Genomic DNA, 13,687 nt, shown 5'->3' with positions numbered 1-13,687 from the left:
GGGATTGAGCGTACAGTGTAAAAAGAACATGGCGGCAGAATAATTAAAAGTAATTAAAACTGTGTTGGTGGCGCTTTGCGGTAATCCAGCCCCGACAAATTCCATTTTGGACCTCCGGCGTTGTTTGCTGCTGAGCGACCGATCGGAGCGAAACGCGCCACTCCGCTTTCCGATGCTTTCCGGCCATCCCTGTACGCCGCGCGCATGCACTGAAATTATTCGTCCTCGCGTGGAGAGCCATCGACGCTCTATTCGTCCGGAAACACAGTCGATACAATTTAGATATTCAAGTCGAGCGCCGGGGTCTCATTGTTGCGCGCGATCGGGGAACGGAAAACCCGGAACGCTTCCGCGCACGGTCGGACACACGCGGAAATTTCGTTTGAGCGTTAAATGCGGCTGTTAAATGTTGCGTGAGCGCGACAGGGAAATGCGCGACAGCGCCGCAGAATTTAGTAGTTTACGATTATCCCCGATATAATTAAGTTTTAAGGTATGTCGGGTCTCTCGCTCCCTTTCTCGGGGATTCAGTGAATGGATCTTAGGAATAACTGCGCAAAAATTAATTATAATAATTATTCATGCGTTGCTCATCAGATCGAATTTGTCGCTGGTACTAGAAAGGTTTTTAATTTTCCTTTATATTTTGATAGAACATTGATATCGTTATTGTATGATATTGTGATTACGTCACGTGTGATATAAATAATTATTTATTCATGATAACTCAGTTTTATCTATACAAATTTTCTTTTTTGCGTTTGCTTTCTCATCTCGTGTAACTTATTTGAAGCGTAGGTACTGCAATTTGTTCTTTCGTTCCGCGTGGTTTCGTTTTTCTCGCGCCAAAAATTTCTAGGGTGGCACATTCGTTGCAAGGACGAGCGTCGTACGCGAAATCGATCTATTGTAGATCGAGAGAGGATCGCGCGTCTCGTACAATTTTCGCACACGTATCCGTAATGCTGCGTTGCTCGCGAAAATCGAGCGACGCGGGCAGGCGCGCTCGAGTGAAGTGGAGTGGAGTGGTGTGGCGCGGAGTGCATGCGTGCGAGTTTTCGGCGGTAGGTAGGTAGAGATAGGTAGGCCACGTACGCATGTATGCACGTCGTGCGAAACGCGTAGAGCAAGCGTGTGCCGTGTGCGGATAGGAGAGTAGTAGCAGAATATAGTCTCGCGAATGGGTCGATAACGCGCAACTCTCTCGCTCATCGCGGAGTCGGCGATGCCACGCTGCCGCGGCCCCCCGTAAGCCGAGCTTTCCTCTCATTCCGTCGTAAGCCCGCACTCTGGCACATCCATCCGTCGTCGCCGCCGCCGCCGCCGCCGCCGCCACCGCCGCCGCCGCCGCCGTCGTCGTCGTCATCGTCGTCGTCGACATAGTCGTTGCCGCTGCTACTTGCATCGAACGACCGACCGACCGACCGATCGCCCGACCGACCAAAACCGACCGACCACCCCGTGAAACCACCACCGACGCCGACGCCGCCGCCACCACCGCCGTCCCCACCGTCGCCACCTTCGTCCACCGCCGCGCGAGCAGCACTATCTGCAGCAACAGCAGGAATCAGGAGCAGTACCAGCGGCAGCAGCGGTTGTCACCTTGCGATCGCTGCCACGCTGCGCGAGAGTCGACCAATAACATCCGTGCGAATCACGAGAACAACGGAGCGGTTCGCTGTATCAGGAACAAAAGGACGGTCGAACGGAGCGGCGGTCTGTGAGGGTGGCGAATCTTCATCGCGAACTCTGTCTCCGAGAGCTCCGTGCGTTTCAGTGTCGATGGACGAGACGTTTCCCCAACGTGACTCTCAAGCAGTCTCTCGCGATACATCGCTAAAGTGATGAGGAATGTAATACGCGAATTCCGTCCTCGAGAGCGAATCTTCTCTATTCGTGCTCCGGTCTTCGCGCTCCACTCGAGTCGTCGTTAACAGGTTGTCGTCACAAGCTTCGCTCGTCGTCGGTATCGTCCGCTGTATTTTAGTACGAAGAAATCTTCGCTTGAGTGAAATCTGAATACTAAAAAATTCCTTCCGAGCTATTCTTGAATATTGTCCTTTTTAATGCGGGAATTCACCCTTCGCTTAAACTGAAACACACTACCGAGCTTAAATTTAACAAACGGTGAGCGAAGGTAAACAGTTCGCGAAATTGCTCGATCGTCAATATTATGACGGAATATCGAGTGAACTTATTTCGCGAGTGAGATGCTTCATTCGCGGCGGTTATTAGCCATTATTGCACGGTGCTTAGCCAGGTGATTGTGGCATTGAGGTGCAAGCGTGATGAGAGCCCATCATAAGCGATCGGTGAATTTCCGCCGGAGTTGAATATCGTTCCGATTTCCGTCTCGAAGCAAGCCAAGTTGATTGAATTGCGCGATCGGATGGAGATTCGGAAGATGCCTCTCACCGCGTTAGCTTCTCAAGATCCGACACTCTCCCGGCCAGGCGAGCCGCTGTGCTCCACCATCGTGCGATTCGCCAGTTCGTGATTAAGATCTCAGATAAGATGCGGTCGGCGGTTTTTTTGGAGAAGAGTTCCAGTGATTTCGGCGGGATGTTCGGCCAGCGCGTGCTAATCGCTCGGGCTGGATAGTCGATTGGCCGGATCTTCTCGACCTCAGAGTGCTTCGCGAACGCGAATTCCGGTCCGAAGCGGCGCGGTGGCGTTTGCCGTTGGTATGCGGAACAGTCGGCGGTTCGTGCAAGAAAAAGCGAAAAGCGTCGGTTTCCAGTCGATTCGCGGCGGTTTCGGATATCGCCGTCGTGTCGCGAGTGCGTCGTCAGTTAAATATTGGCAATCGGCTGAAGCGATTCGCGTGAAATGCGATAGTTTCCGCGATCGACCGGATATTTTGACGGCGTCAGGCCGAAGTACAAAGCGGAAGTTTCTCGTCTGGTGTACTTCGCAATCACTCGAAGGTGATGTGCTATTATTGTGAGTCTTTTAATTTTTCGCTCTTTCGCGGATGAATGAATTTACCGTTCATCAGAGTGAATCACGATTCAGTGAATTTATCACACATCTGCCGACGAGTCATTGGATATTCGTCTTGAATACGTATTGTTTTTCTGGACCGCGAGAGTCTCCAGAGTTTTTAGTTAAACGGCTGTATCACGTTTCCGTTTAATTCCCAGTTTTGCGATCCCAGTGTATGTCAGTGTCGTGCGTTATCTTAACGTCAAAACATTTTAGGCCAGTCCGATGCGAAAAATGAAAGTCCCGATCGTGAAGTAGATCGAACACGGAAGTACGATTTTCGGTAGAAATTACGCGTTCTCGTGTTCGCTATCGAATGACGATCGTGATCGTGCGTGGTGTTGGTGCTTTTGTCGACGACAGCGAGAATCATCCACGGGTACGGTGATCGTGTGATCGTTACCGTCGTTTGTGACGCATTGAATTACCAAGGCACGAAACATTAGTGCCCCACGGGAAAATGAAGAGATCCTCTTCGTTCTTCACCTCAAGGTAGGACCCTACTTTAGGGAACTGTTGGTGCATTTTAAAAGAATGTAAAAGTTTCGCGATGCCGTTAGTGATATATATATATATATAAGGGGTATTCAAATAAGTTAGAGTTTAACGGTTTGACAGGTTATGTCGGGTTAAAGTCGGGTAAAAAGTTACGTTTTACATTTGTAACCCAAAGATTAATGTGATAGGTTAATGAGACACTTGTGTATTTTGCATAACCTTAGACAGTAGCGCGCCCAAAGTTAATTAATTAACTTTTTACTCGACTTTAACCCGACATAACCTGTCAAACCGTTAAACTTTAACTTATTTGAATATACCCCTATAGTAATCTCTTTGACCGTGTCTCACAATCAGTACCTACGTTCTACTTTTGACAGTACTCCAATTTTAATTCTTAAGCGACAACACTATTCTAAAGAATATTGGTTAATTATAATAGGATATAATACGATAATTATTGATAATATATTATAATAGGATTTTATATATATTATCAGATGATTATGTAATCAATACAGAGTACAAGTAATGCATTGAGATTAAATACAGTTAATATGAAATTTATTTATGACAAGTAAAAAAAGCAATCCATAAAATGGTACATATTTGTATTTGTAACGGGTTTCGATTTGCGCACGAAAAATTAATTCTACAAAATTTTGTACATTAGATATCGAACTTTGGTCTATTTCTTAATTGCTTACATTAAGTTAAGCAGGTGTTATTCCAGCGAGAATCGGAATCGGAAATTGCACGTGCATACGAATACCGCGTTCGTCGACTGACGCATATTCTAAAAAGACTTCGAACCCGCGAAATAAATTGCCGAGTGCGTTCTTCAAGGTGATTAATGTCTACGTCAACTAGCGTTCGGTCGCTATTCGTCTTGCGCAATCGTTGGAATGCGGACGCCACAGAATTTAATCGTCCGTGAACAGTGGCGCGAGCGCGGGTCGCGTGAATTTCATCTTGTCTCGTGTAATTAGTCGACGGACGGGGCGATTGTTACTTATTTGTCAATTTATTTGTGAATATACCGTACGCGTGGACAAATCGCGTCTCTTTAAACCAAATGAGCGTGGCGCGCAAATTATACCGATCGATAATACTGTTAGTAATTCTCGAATGTCTACGTTCCGTTTTTCCTACGCTTCTGACAAGATCGTCACGGATGACTAAAAGATCAAAGTGTTATTCGAGAAAAACAACGTGAGAAGGGAAACGAGTGCTAGCCGAAGTAAAAATATTTGCTTTTAAACAAGAAACATTAGATTGCAAGCTTTTTCTCACTTCGGCACAATATAATAATTATGTTCTCGACGCGTCGTAACGCGCGACGGGTTTGTTTCTTGTGGGTGTTACGTTAGCCCTGTATGGGTAAACATAGTCTTGACAAGTTTTGCTTTCAACGTTCTTCTAATCTTTCGGAAAAGATCTTCCTCTTTCCTAAGGCTAGCTGCTGAACGGGTAAACATCGATGTTGGCGATAGTATCGCCCTGCGTTTTCGTTGGTTTTACTGGCTCCGCGGTAATATTTCGTTTGAAAGCGATCGGCGAGGCGTGCCGTGTAAGTAGATGCTGAGAAAACAACGAGAATAACTACGGTGGTGGGTAACTTTGAAATCGGAGGCGCGCGGCGCCAAGCGCAAACTGATGCTTCGCTTATTTTCAACGATCTCGATCCGAGGGAAATCTCGTAAACGACTGAAAGACCGGTAAATCTTTCTCTCGGGTGTTTGACTATATCGTCTGAATCGTGTTCTTTTTGTTTTTGCATAATAGCAATAACGAGTTTATTTTATCATTAGTTTTTGTTCTCGCAAATAAATTGCAACAATTAACAATTTGTCTTTAGTAATATACTACGTAATTACGTGGACAATCGAATAGACCATTGCTTCGGCTATATTGTCTTGGATATTCGCAACTATTTCTCTTTCTTGAGCGTTCGCGTTTTACCTTTTTGGAGTATCGACAAGATTGAAAGCGGTGCTTTTTTTTAACACTCTTTTCGCATTAGCAATGCGGAAGCGACGCGACATACTTTGACATTTCATCGATTGATCGTCGTTATTGTATCTTCGCGGAGGGCTCGAAGGCGTTCGTTAGTCACTCGCGAGAATATTCCCGTAACTCTGCGTCTTCGTAATGATTGTGTTGTTGCATCGCTAAATCCGCTCGCGTTTCTCGTCGCGTCTTCTTTGCGAATTGCGCAAAACGAAAGTTCGGCACTCGGGAGGAATATATTGAAATATCGGGCTTCGATTTCGCGTTTGCCGCGATAAACGAGGGGGGTCTTCGTAATAACGTCACGTACACATCCCCCGACTACCGCCACCCCAGCGGATCAAAGGAAGAGAGCTCCTAGCTCGGAGCAATACGTGCTTTTAATTTAGCTCACGAACCAGTCGGCCCGCCGCCGCCGGCTACTACAACGAACGTGTCCGGGTTATCCTTATTCAGAAATTATCCGAAACTGTCGCTAAATTTCCTCTCCACCACGAGCACTTTTCCTTGCCCTCCCCTTCATCACGCTCTCTGTTCGCAGCTTTTGTGTCCGCGGCGGTAGCCCTGAATTTCCTATCCTCCCCGACTAATGTATATCGTTACTCCCGCGACGCGGATAATTTTAGATCTCCGTCTCGCGTTTCTCATTTCTCTTTCGTTGCGTTTCCCGATACATTTTCCGTCCTCGATGCTTTCCACGTGAATCGCTTTTAAATTCACTCCAAGTTTCCTCTCGAAGTAACTTTCGCGACTCCGCGATCGCAATAATAACTTAGCGGAGAGCAATCCGTTATGGCGCGCTTCTGAAATGGATATATTCGTGTTTTTTTTTATACGTCGTAATATTAGATATCGGTGGTCTGATGGTGGTAAAATAATTGGCGTGCCATTTTTGCATTATTTTTGATATGGATATGATATCTGTAACAAATGTTATGTCCTGCACATAAATTTTGCGCGGACCTGCGACGGACGTTTATGGTTCATAAAATGCAATTTGTTTTGACAGGTAAAAGTTTACAAAATTGAGTGCCGCGGCATCGGTGCGTTTAACGAGATATGACACGAGCGTCGGTAATTTTTTTAATAAATGCGTGAAACAAACACGTACAACACACGCAAATAAGTGACGATCCGGATCAGGCGGGTTTCGTAACTACGCGCACGTAAGTAAGCGCACGTTTTGCTTATTTCATCGCGTGGCGAGCTGCTAATGCAATATTTTCTCACTCTCCTTTTATCGAAATTACCAACGCTCGCTGGCGCACACGAACGTGACGCGAAGCGCGGAAAAACGTCACTCGGGACGCAGTAAAAACTTGCGCGGGGCAAATTTTACAGCGAAAATACAACGCGTCGAAATGCGTTAACACGTCAAAAGCGAGAATCGTGAAACTATTTTCAGACCTTATCGCGTTGCCGCCTCGTTCTGCTCTTTTGTTCACGTCACGCCACTTAAAATATTACCAATTAAAAGGAGTACGACGTCAGGCGGTAAATCGATGTATCGTTTGATGTTGAAGATTTTCATTTAGAAAGATAGTTTTTGCTCATGAGAGATGTAATTCTAATTATCAAAATGAAGAAAAATTACTTAATCCTGAGGCTTCGCCTTGGGACAGGCAGGAAGTACCGTCATTAACCGAAATGAGCGGTTCTTCTACATCCTTTGCCTTTCACGCTTCTTTTTTTGCGCCTATATTTTTTCTTTCAGCAAAGTTCCGCCCATCCTTTGACCTCGACTATCATTACTGAAGAGTTAGTGGGAAAAAGGCGGTCACCCAAATAGATTACACTGGGCTCTCGTAATCAAGTTGGGGAAAATCGATATTAATGCATCGCGCGAGATATTCGTATCGTTGTATTTTCTAACTAAACGTATCGTAACGTAAAGTAAAGAAACCGAATAAAAATGAACTTGAATGCTGAACTTGAATGCGCGCATAAAAGCTTGACAGCAAGATAGTGCATAATGTTTTAAGACGCGGCTTACGGCGGAAATGCGTTGAACAAATGAGTGAAGAGGATAGAGAGGAAAGAGAGAGAGAGAGAGAGAGAGAGAGAGGGGGGGAGAGAAAGAGAGAGACAATGAACGTATTACCGCACAGTCTGCTCCTAATGACGTAACCTGTTGACGAGATTATAATCAGGCGGCGGACATTAAAGCTAGAGCGGAGCTGGAGCGCGAGTATCTAACTTCAGCTTTTCTAAAGACCTGGATGTTACACATGGGAGATATATTATATGGACACATACCTATACGTATGCCTGTGTATGCGGTACACGTAAATTATATTCATACGTTTATAATGTCATCGTCGTTGTCGCGTGTCGGGGGAGTGGGAGGGGGATGGGGGTGAAGGTCTTTTGCGGACGAGAGCCGGCTCTCTCGGCTTTTCGCTAACAGCGTAAGCGCACTTACCTTTGATCCGGAGCTAGCCATAAACATCCTTTTATCGGCCCTTCGTTAAGGAGAATCAACTAAAAATGCAGAACGACGTGCCATTCAACGACACAAAGGACGTGTAAAAGCCTAGCTCTCGAATAGTGGTGAGGCGTCGCTTGTTGCATCCCTCTCTTGCTTTTATTAAAGAAAAAAGGAAAGAGCTCTGAGCGGGCACATTTCGTAATAAGATCTCCTAAATCTATTACAACAATCGTCAATGGTCTATTTTATTATTACGAGTCATATAATTTTCAACATTTCATTTATTTTGAGATACACTACAAGAACATATATCTATTATATTTTATATTTACATTAAATTCTTGCGTTAATCGATGTATTATCTATAAAATTTTGCCGTCATTAAATTGATCTTTTGGAATTTTATTATGATTTTTAGGAAATATGTGTCATTTCTTGTCGGATCTTGACAAATTTGGCTGAATAAGTAAATACGCTCACAATTTTCCAAGCTCAAATACTCTTGACCTCTTTTAGAAAATTCAACTTTTTGGCACGCTGAGCTAATAAGCTGCGTGCGGGTATCGTAAAATTCGCCATCGAATACTTCCGCATCGTTGTACATACAAGGTCTTCGAATACTCCGAAACGACCTCTGCCTCTATCTCCCGTCTGAGTAAGCCCTCGGGAATCTGATTCGCGACTTTACGATTTCATGCTGCAAGCACGCCGCGCGCGAGTTAGTAAAAGCTGCGGCGAGAAAGAGAAGAGAGAGAGAGAGAGAGAGAGAGAGAGAGAGAGAGAGAGAGAGAGAGAGGGGGAGCAGAAGAAGAAGTTGTAAACCCGCACTTAAGCCAAGCGATAAAAACTTTCGAGGGCGGCATGGCCGCGGACGTATTTCCGGCTCACGGCCGGGATGACTCCGCGCCGAGGTAACTGTAGAGAAAAACGACAACGGGACCTTCGAGAAGAGATAATGAGAAAGTCGAAACGCGCGCAAGATGGACTTTTCTGTTCAGCTTAGAGTGAATCTTGTAGGGATTTATCGGTTATTAAAACCCGCTATATATTTTTTTAACTTAATTCCGTAATAAAATCAGGTCTGAAAAATAATTTCAAATAGAAAATTTATTGGCACACATGCAATCGATTTCCAACATAGAATAATACAGGTTGATATAAAATGAAATTAAATAAAATAAAATGAAATTAATAAGATAAAATGAATTAATTATTAACATAAAATGAAGATACATCGTCTACGAGAAACAGGTTTTACAAGATTCAATTATATTAAGACTCATTTTTCTTTTTATTTTTATGGCATAATAAGGTAGGAATAATAGAAGAGATTAAAATTTAATGAAATATACAAGTTGTACTTTTGATGTGTACCTACTTGAGTCGGAATATCGAATAGGCGACGAAGCTTTTATAAATGCGAATTAATCTTACATAACAGCGGAGGGAAGCATACGACGATGAACGTTATCCCACGGTCCGAGCGAATGAATTTAGATTACCTTTCGCACTAGCACGAGTGGAAGCAGATTTTTATGAAGCAGATAATACGCTCCACGATCTACATTCCATGCAGAGCGGAAATAGGCCGTAAATTCGCGTTTAAGCCCCGCGTTGTTTCCAGCATCCGCTAAAAAATTACCGCGGTACACTATCTAAGAAGAAAAATGACGCAATCCGCGTATTTATTCTCTGCAAGAATCACGCTGAGATATTACGGTTGATAAAATATCGCGATTAAAGACGCTATCTTTTTATATTTTGCAGAATATACACAGATCGTAGAGATATACGATTATATTAATAATTAATTATAATCGTTTTAATTTCTGATGTAATATAAAAATATTGTGCAAATGAAACATTACATATATTTATACTGCGATTTTTGGATAGAACAGCATCTTACATCAGTCACGGTACACTATCTAAGAAGAAAAATGACGCAATCCGCGTATTTATTCTCTGCAAGAATCACGCTGAGATATTACGGTTGATAAAATATCGCGATTAAAGACGCTATCTTTTTATATTTTGCAGAATATACACAGATCGTAGAGATATACGATTATATTAATAATTAATTATAATCGTTTTAATTTCTGATGTAATATAAAAATATTGTGCAAATGAAACATTACATATATTTATACTGCGATTTTTGGATAGAACAGCATCTTACATCAGTCACACAAATCTAATTGAGATCACACAGAGAATACAATGTACAATGAAGATCGCTCGCGCGCGATAATTACGAATGCGTTTTTGCTTTTATGACGCTTGTCCGTATTTGTTCCTTTACTATTTTTCGTTAAGTATGCCAACTGCATTAGGGCATGTGCCCGCGAAAATACGCGGTCTTGTGTACGCGTATACGTATACATATTACAGAAACAGGGAAAATACAAAGAGGCGGGTACGAATGCACCGAATTTCAGAGTTCGCAGTTTATCTTGGCGCATTTGCAGTGGCACGAGGTAAAACACAAACGTTGGCTGTATAGGGGGGAGGGGTGAAGAGGTGAGAGGGCGGTAATCGGAGGAGTGGTTTCGCTCCCGTTGTTTCAGAGGGTTCAGAGAGGAGGAGAACAGGGGATGGGGGCGAAATGGAAAAAGGGGTTGCTAGCGGGCTATAGCGCTTGTCGGGAAAAGCTCGTTAAAGAGATACCGTGGCCGAAGTTAATGAACAAAGATCGGTGTAGCATCTTGTCATTATCCGATTGAAAGTCTATAACGAGCGGATGTTTATATCGCAATCGTTCGTAAATGTGAATTTGGGCCGGTAGTCGGCAGTTTTTAATTACAGATTACTTCAAGTCTTCGTTGTTCTGTTGGCATTGTTAAAGATACTATTGTGACTATAGAATCGATTTGTTAAAAATTATTTTATACATTGTATTGCAGATTATTCACAATGTTGTATAATTATTTATAAAGCCTGGTATGTGCATTAGACACATGTCTACTCTCTTATTTCATATAAAGTTATTTTAAGTTTGCTCTTTTGAATCATCGAAGAATATTTTGATTTTAAGAAAATAAATAGTTATGACACGATTATCGCAAGACAAATAGATATGGGAAGAGTTTGACGCGACATAATTGATCTGATCGATATAGGAATACAAAAGGCATCCGTGAAAACTTGATCTACGTTATAAACAAGCATCCAGAGATCTTCTCGCTTCTTTTTCTCATCCTTAGGCACATGTCTATTTTTAAAAAATTATTTGTGTTGCGGTTTCTTCAGCTCACGTTGATACATTTGACTTTCTTTCGTCGTCTCTTTTATTCGCCTGCAACACTGGTCATTCTCATCGAATTTTCGCGCTGCCATTCCGACACGTTCAGATTTATATTTTCTGCCCGTTATCGGGCTTTCCCTTTTGTGCGTTGCCCTTCTACGTCCAGTCTTTCATTCCGCTTTCAAAGCACCACCGCTCTTCTCTCCCTCCTCCCCCAGGCGAATGAAAGCGCCCTTCTTATATAAATAGCGTCGCGGAGTGCCATGGCAATAACGATTTAATCGTTGTCAGAAGTAGCGTTTTTTATCGCAGGTGCAGCTGTTCGGAGATTCTTCGTGAAAATCAGGAGTAGCGATTTCCGATGCTGATGCTTGGGATCATCATATCGCTTCTCTCGCGCCGAAACGATCCGGATTTTCGCCTTTTTCTCCCGACCCAACTGTTCTCTTTCTCTTTCACCCGATATTCCCCAGTGGCCCCTTATCTCCTGGCGCGACTCCAAGTCTCCGTTATCGGGTCTTTCTGACGCCAATTACGCGATTTTTCAAATCGACGACTCGCCCGCGCGAGGAACGCGGGGAAAAATATCGTAAGTGATCGCGAAATCAATAGCACGTTGACATTTTTAGCATAAGTTTTATCAATTCATTCTTTACGTCGTGCACGGCAAAAAATTAGTATAGAGTAGATACTCACACGGCGGATATTAATACTAAAATATCAAAGTTCAGCATTAAATATCGAAATTTACGTGAAAGGTTTAATTTTATAATAACATTTGTTGCAAGAAAAGTAAAGAGAAGTTTGTCTCTCAGAGAGTTCTTTCGAACTTCTGAGGTGCGACGTCTAATTAACGTTATCCACGTGCGTTTACGCCTGTTTACCATGTCTAGGAGCTTTGAGTGAGAGGCGCTGCTTTTCAAACTGGTCAGAATAGGATGGTAAAGATACTCGTTTCTCTCTCTCGTCTCGGCAGAAGTTCTGAGCCGAATATATCTTGGCCATCTAATTATAACGAGGGTGGGAGTTCTTACTTCTCTTAGTGGGGCAATATAATGAGGCTAACTCTCCATTTAACTTTATGCAGTTATAATATATACATATATGTGTAAAAGCGATATATATTTCGTGAATATATATTTTAGAGTCGCGTATGTACGTATAAACGCGTATTTATGAATGCACACGGTTCGAGAAAAATTTCTTTATTAACTTACAGCACCAACGAGCGGAATAATATTACGCATTTTACACATATTGCACATTAGACGATGTTACTGTTTACCGATGGCAAAACGTTTGATTATTCTGCATCCTCTTTCTATTATTTTACCGCTTTGCTACGAAATGCAATATTGTCTGAAATAATATCTATTCACGTTTGTTTGCATAATAGACATAAAGGCGTATACGTTCCCGTCATTTAATTAAGTTTGCACTAGCGTAACGATGGTACTGTACACGTTGCGCATTATAATTAACAAAGTGAATTTTGCACGTACAATCACGGTGCTTGCATGTCTGCGGCACACATTTATGTTACACAAATGTAATTTTTATTTTACAAACAAAAGTATATTCTTATACTTATAACAACGCATGCACAAAGAGCATATTTAATATTTTTATGTTAATGTCTCATCGTTGTTTTCCTATTCTATAGCATAACTGTAATTGAAAAAGCATGCATATAATAATATTATTATGTTTATTAATTTTGAAATTTTATTTGCAAAGATATATTGATTTTTCTTTTAAAGCACGCAAATGATGATCGCATGCGATTGCTTATATCGCGATTTATATTTTCATCCGAGTTGAGAAACATAAATCATCTTATTTGAAACAAAGATATCCGTTAGTACATTAACGTTTCCCCGCTTAACATTTATCGCGCGAGGCGTTTTCTTAAATTAATCTCGCGATATCATTGAACTGTAGGAGCAATAGAAAATCATGATCAGAGAATGTAGCAATGCTCAAATGCATATATTTTCTTCGTCTTATTCGGCGTGTCGTCTTTAGCAAACGTCATCGTCTTCGTCGTCATTCTCTCCGTCGTCATCTTTGTTGTCGATGCCCGCTCCCTTCGATCGCGCGGGGCGAAGTACGGCCTCGTCGTCTAATTAGTTTTACATTAACGAGGTAAGGGGATTGTACTCTTCATACGGTGGAATTAACGGCGCCAATTTCGTATTTAAGTCTACGCCAGTCTCTCTCTCATCGGTTCCTCTCTACGCACAGAGAGCGACATTGAGGTAATTACGGAGTAGCTCTTTTGCTGCCTCGCGCTTGTAACGTGGTGGTGGTCCATCCTTTCCTCGTACGTACGTACGTTCGTACGTATCGCGCGTAGGTACATATCAAGGCACGTATCCTCCATGTGTACCGTACCGGGGTGGGTTTACGTTAGTTTGCCTAATGTCTGTTGCACCGCCTTTGGCTACGCCGGGGCTCCTTTCTCCGTGGCGTGCCTATTAATTAACCCCGAGACGTTAATTGCGTCGCGAGTGGCGGGA

The 13,687-nt window shown here is 42.9% G+C and overlaps 1 protein-coding gene across 5 annotated transcripts in view; it reads left to right on the top strand.

Moving 5' to 3' along the window:
- LOC143906217 (uncharacterized) overlaps positions 1-13,687 on the top strand; it is a 385,481-nt gene that overhangs the window by 105,707 nt on the left and 266,087 nt on the right. Inside the window, exon 1 of one of the 5 annotated variants that reach the window (XM_077422128.1) lies at positions 1,380-3,477. The exons of the other annotated variants lie outside the window; for them this stretch is intronic. The gene's annotated coding sequence lies outside the window, so the exon portion shown is untranslated. Of the gene's footprint in view, positions 1-1,379; positions 3,478-13,687 lie in introns of those variants that run through there. 5 annotated transcript variants of the gene reach the window in all.

The sequence above is a fragment of the Temnothorax americanus genome, unplaced genomic scaffold (genome assembly GCF_048541705.1).
Source record: "Temnothorax americanus isolate GAGA-0224 unplaced genomic scaffold, ASM4854170v1 Scaffold7, whole genome shotgun sequence".
Taxonomy (NCBI): Eukaryota; Metazoa; Arthropoda; class Insecta; order Hymenoptera; family Formicidae; genus Temnothorax; species Temnothorax americanus.
The sequence above is the reverse complement of the archived record's forward strand: the minus strand, read 5'-3'. Positions and strand labels throughout refer to the sequence as shown.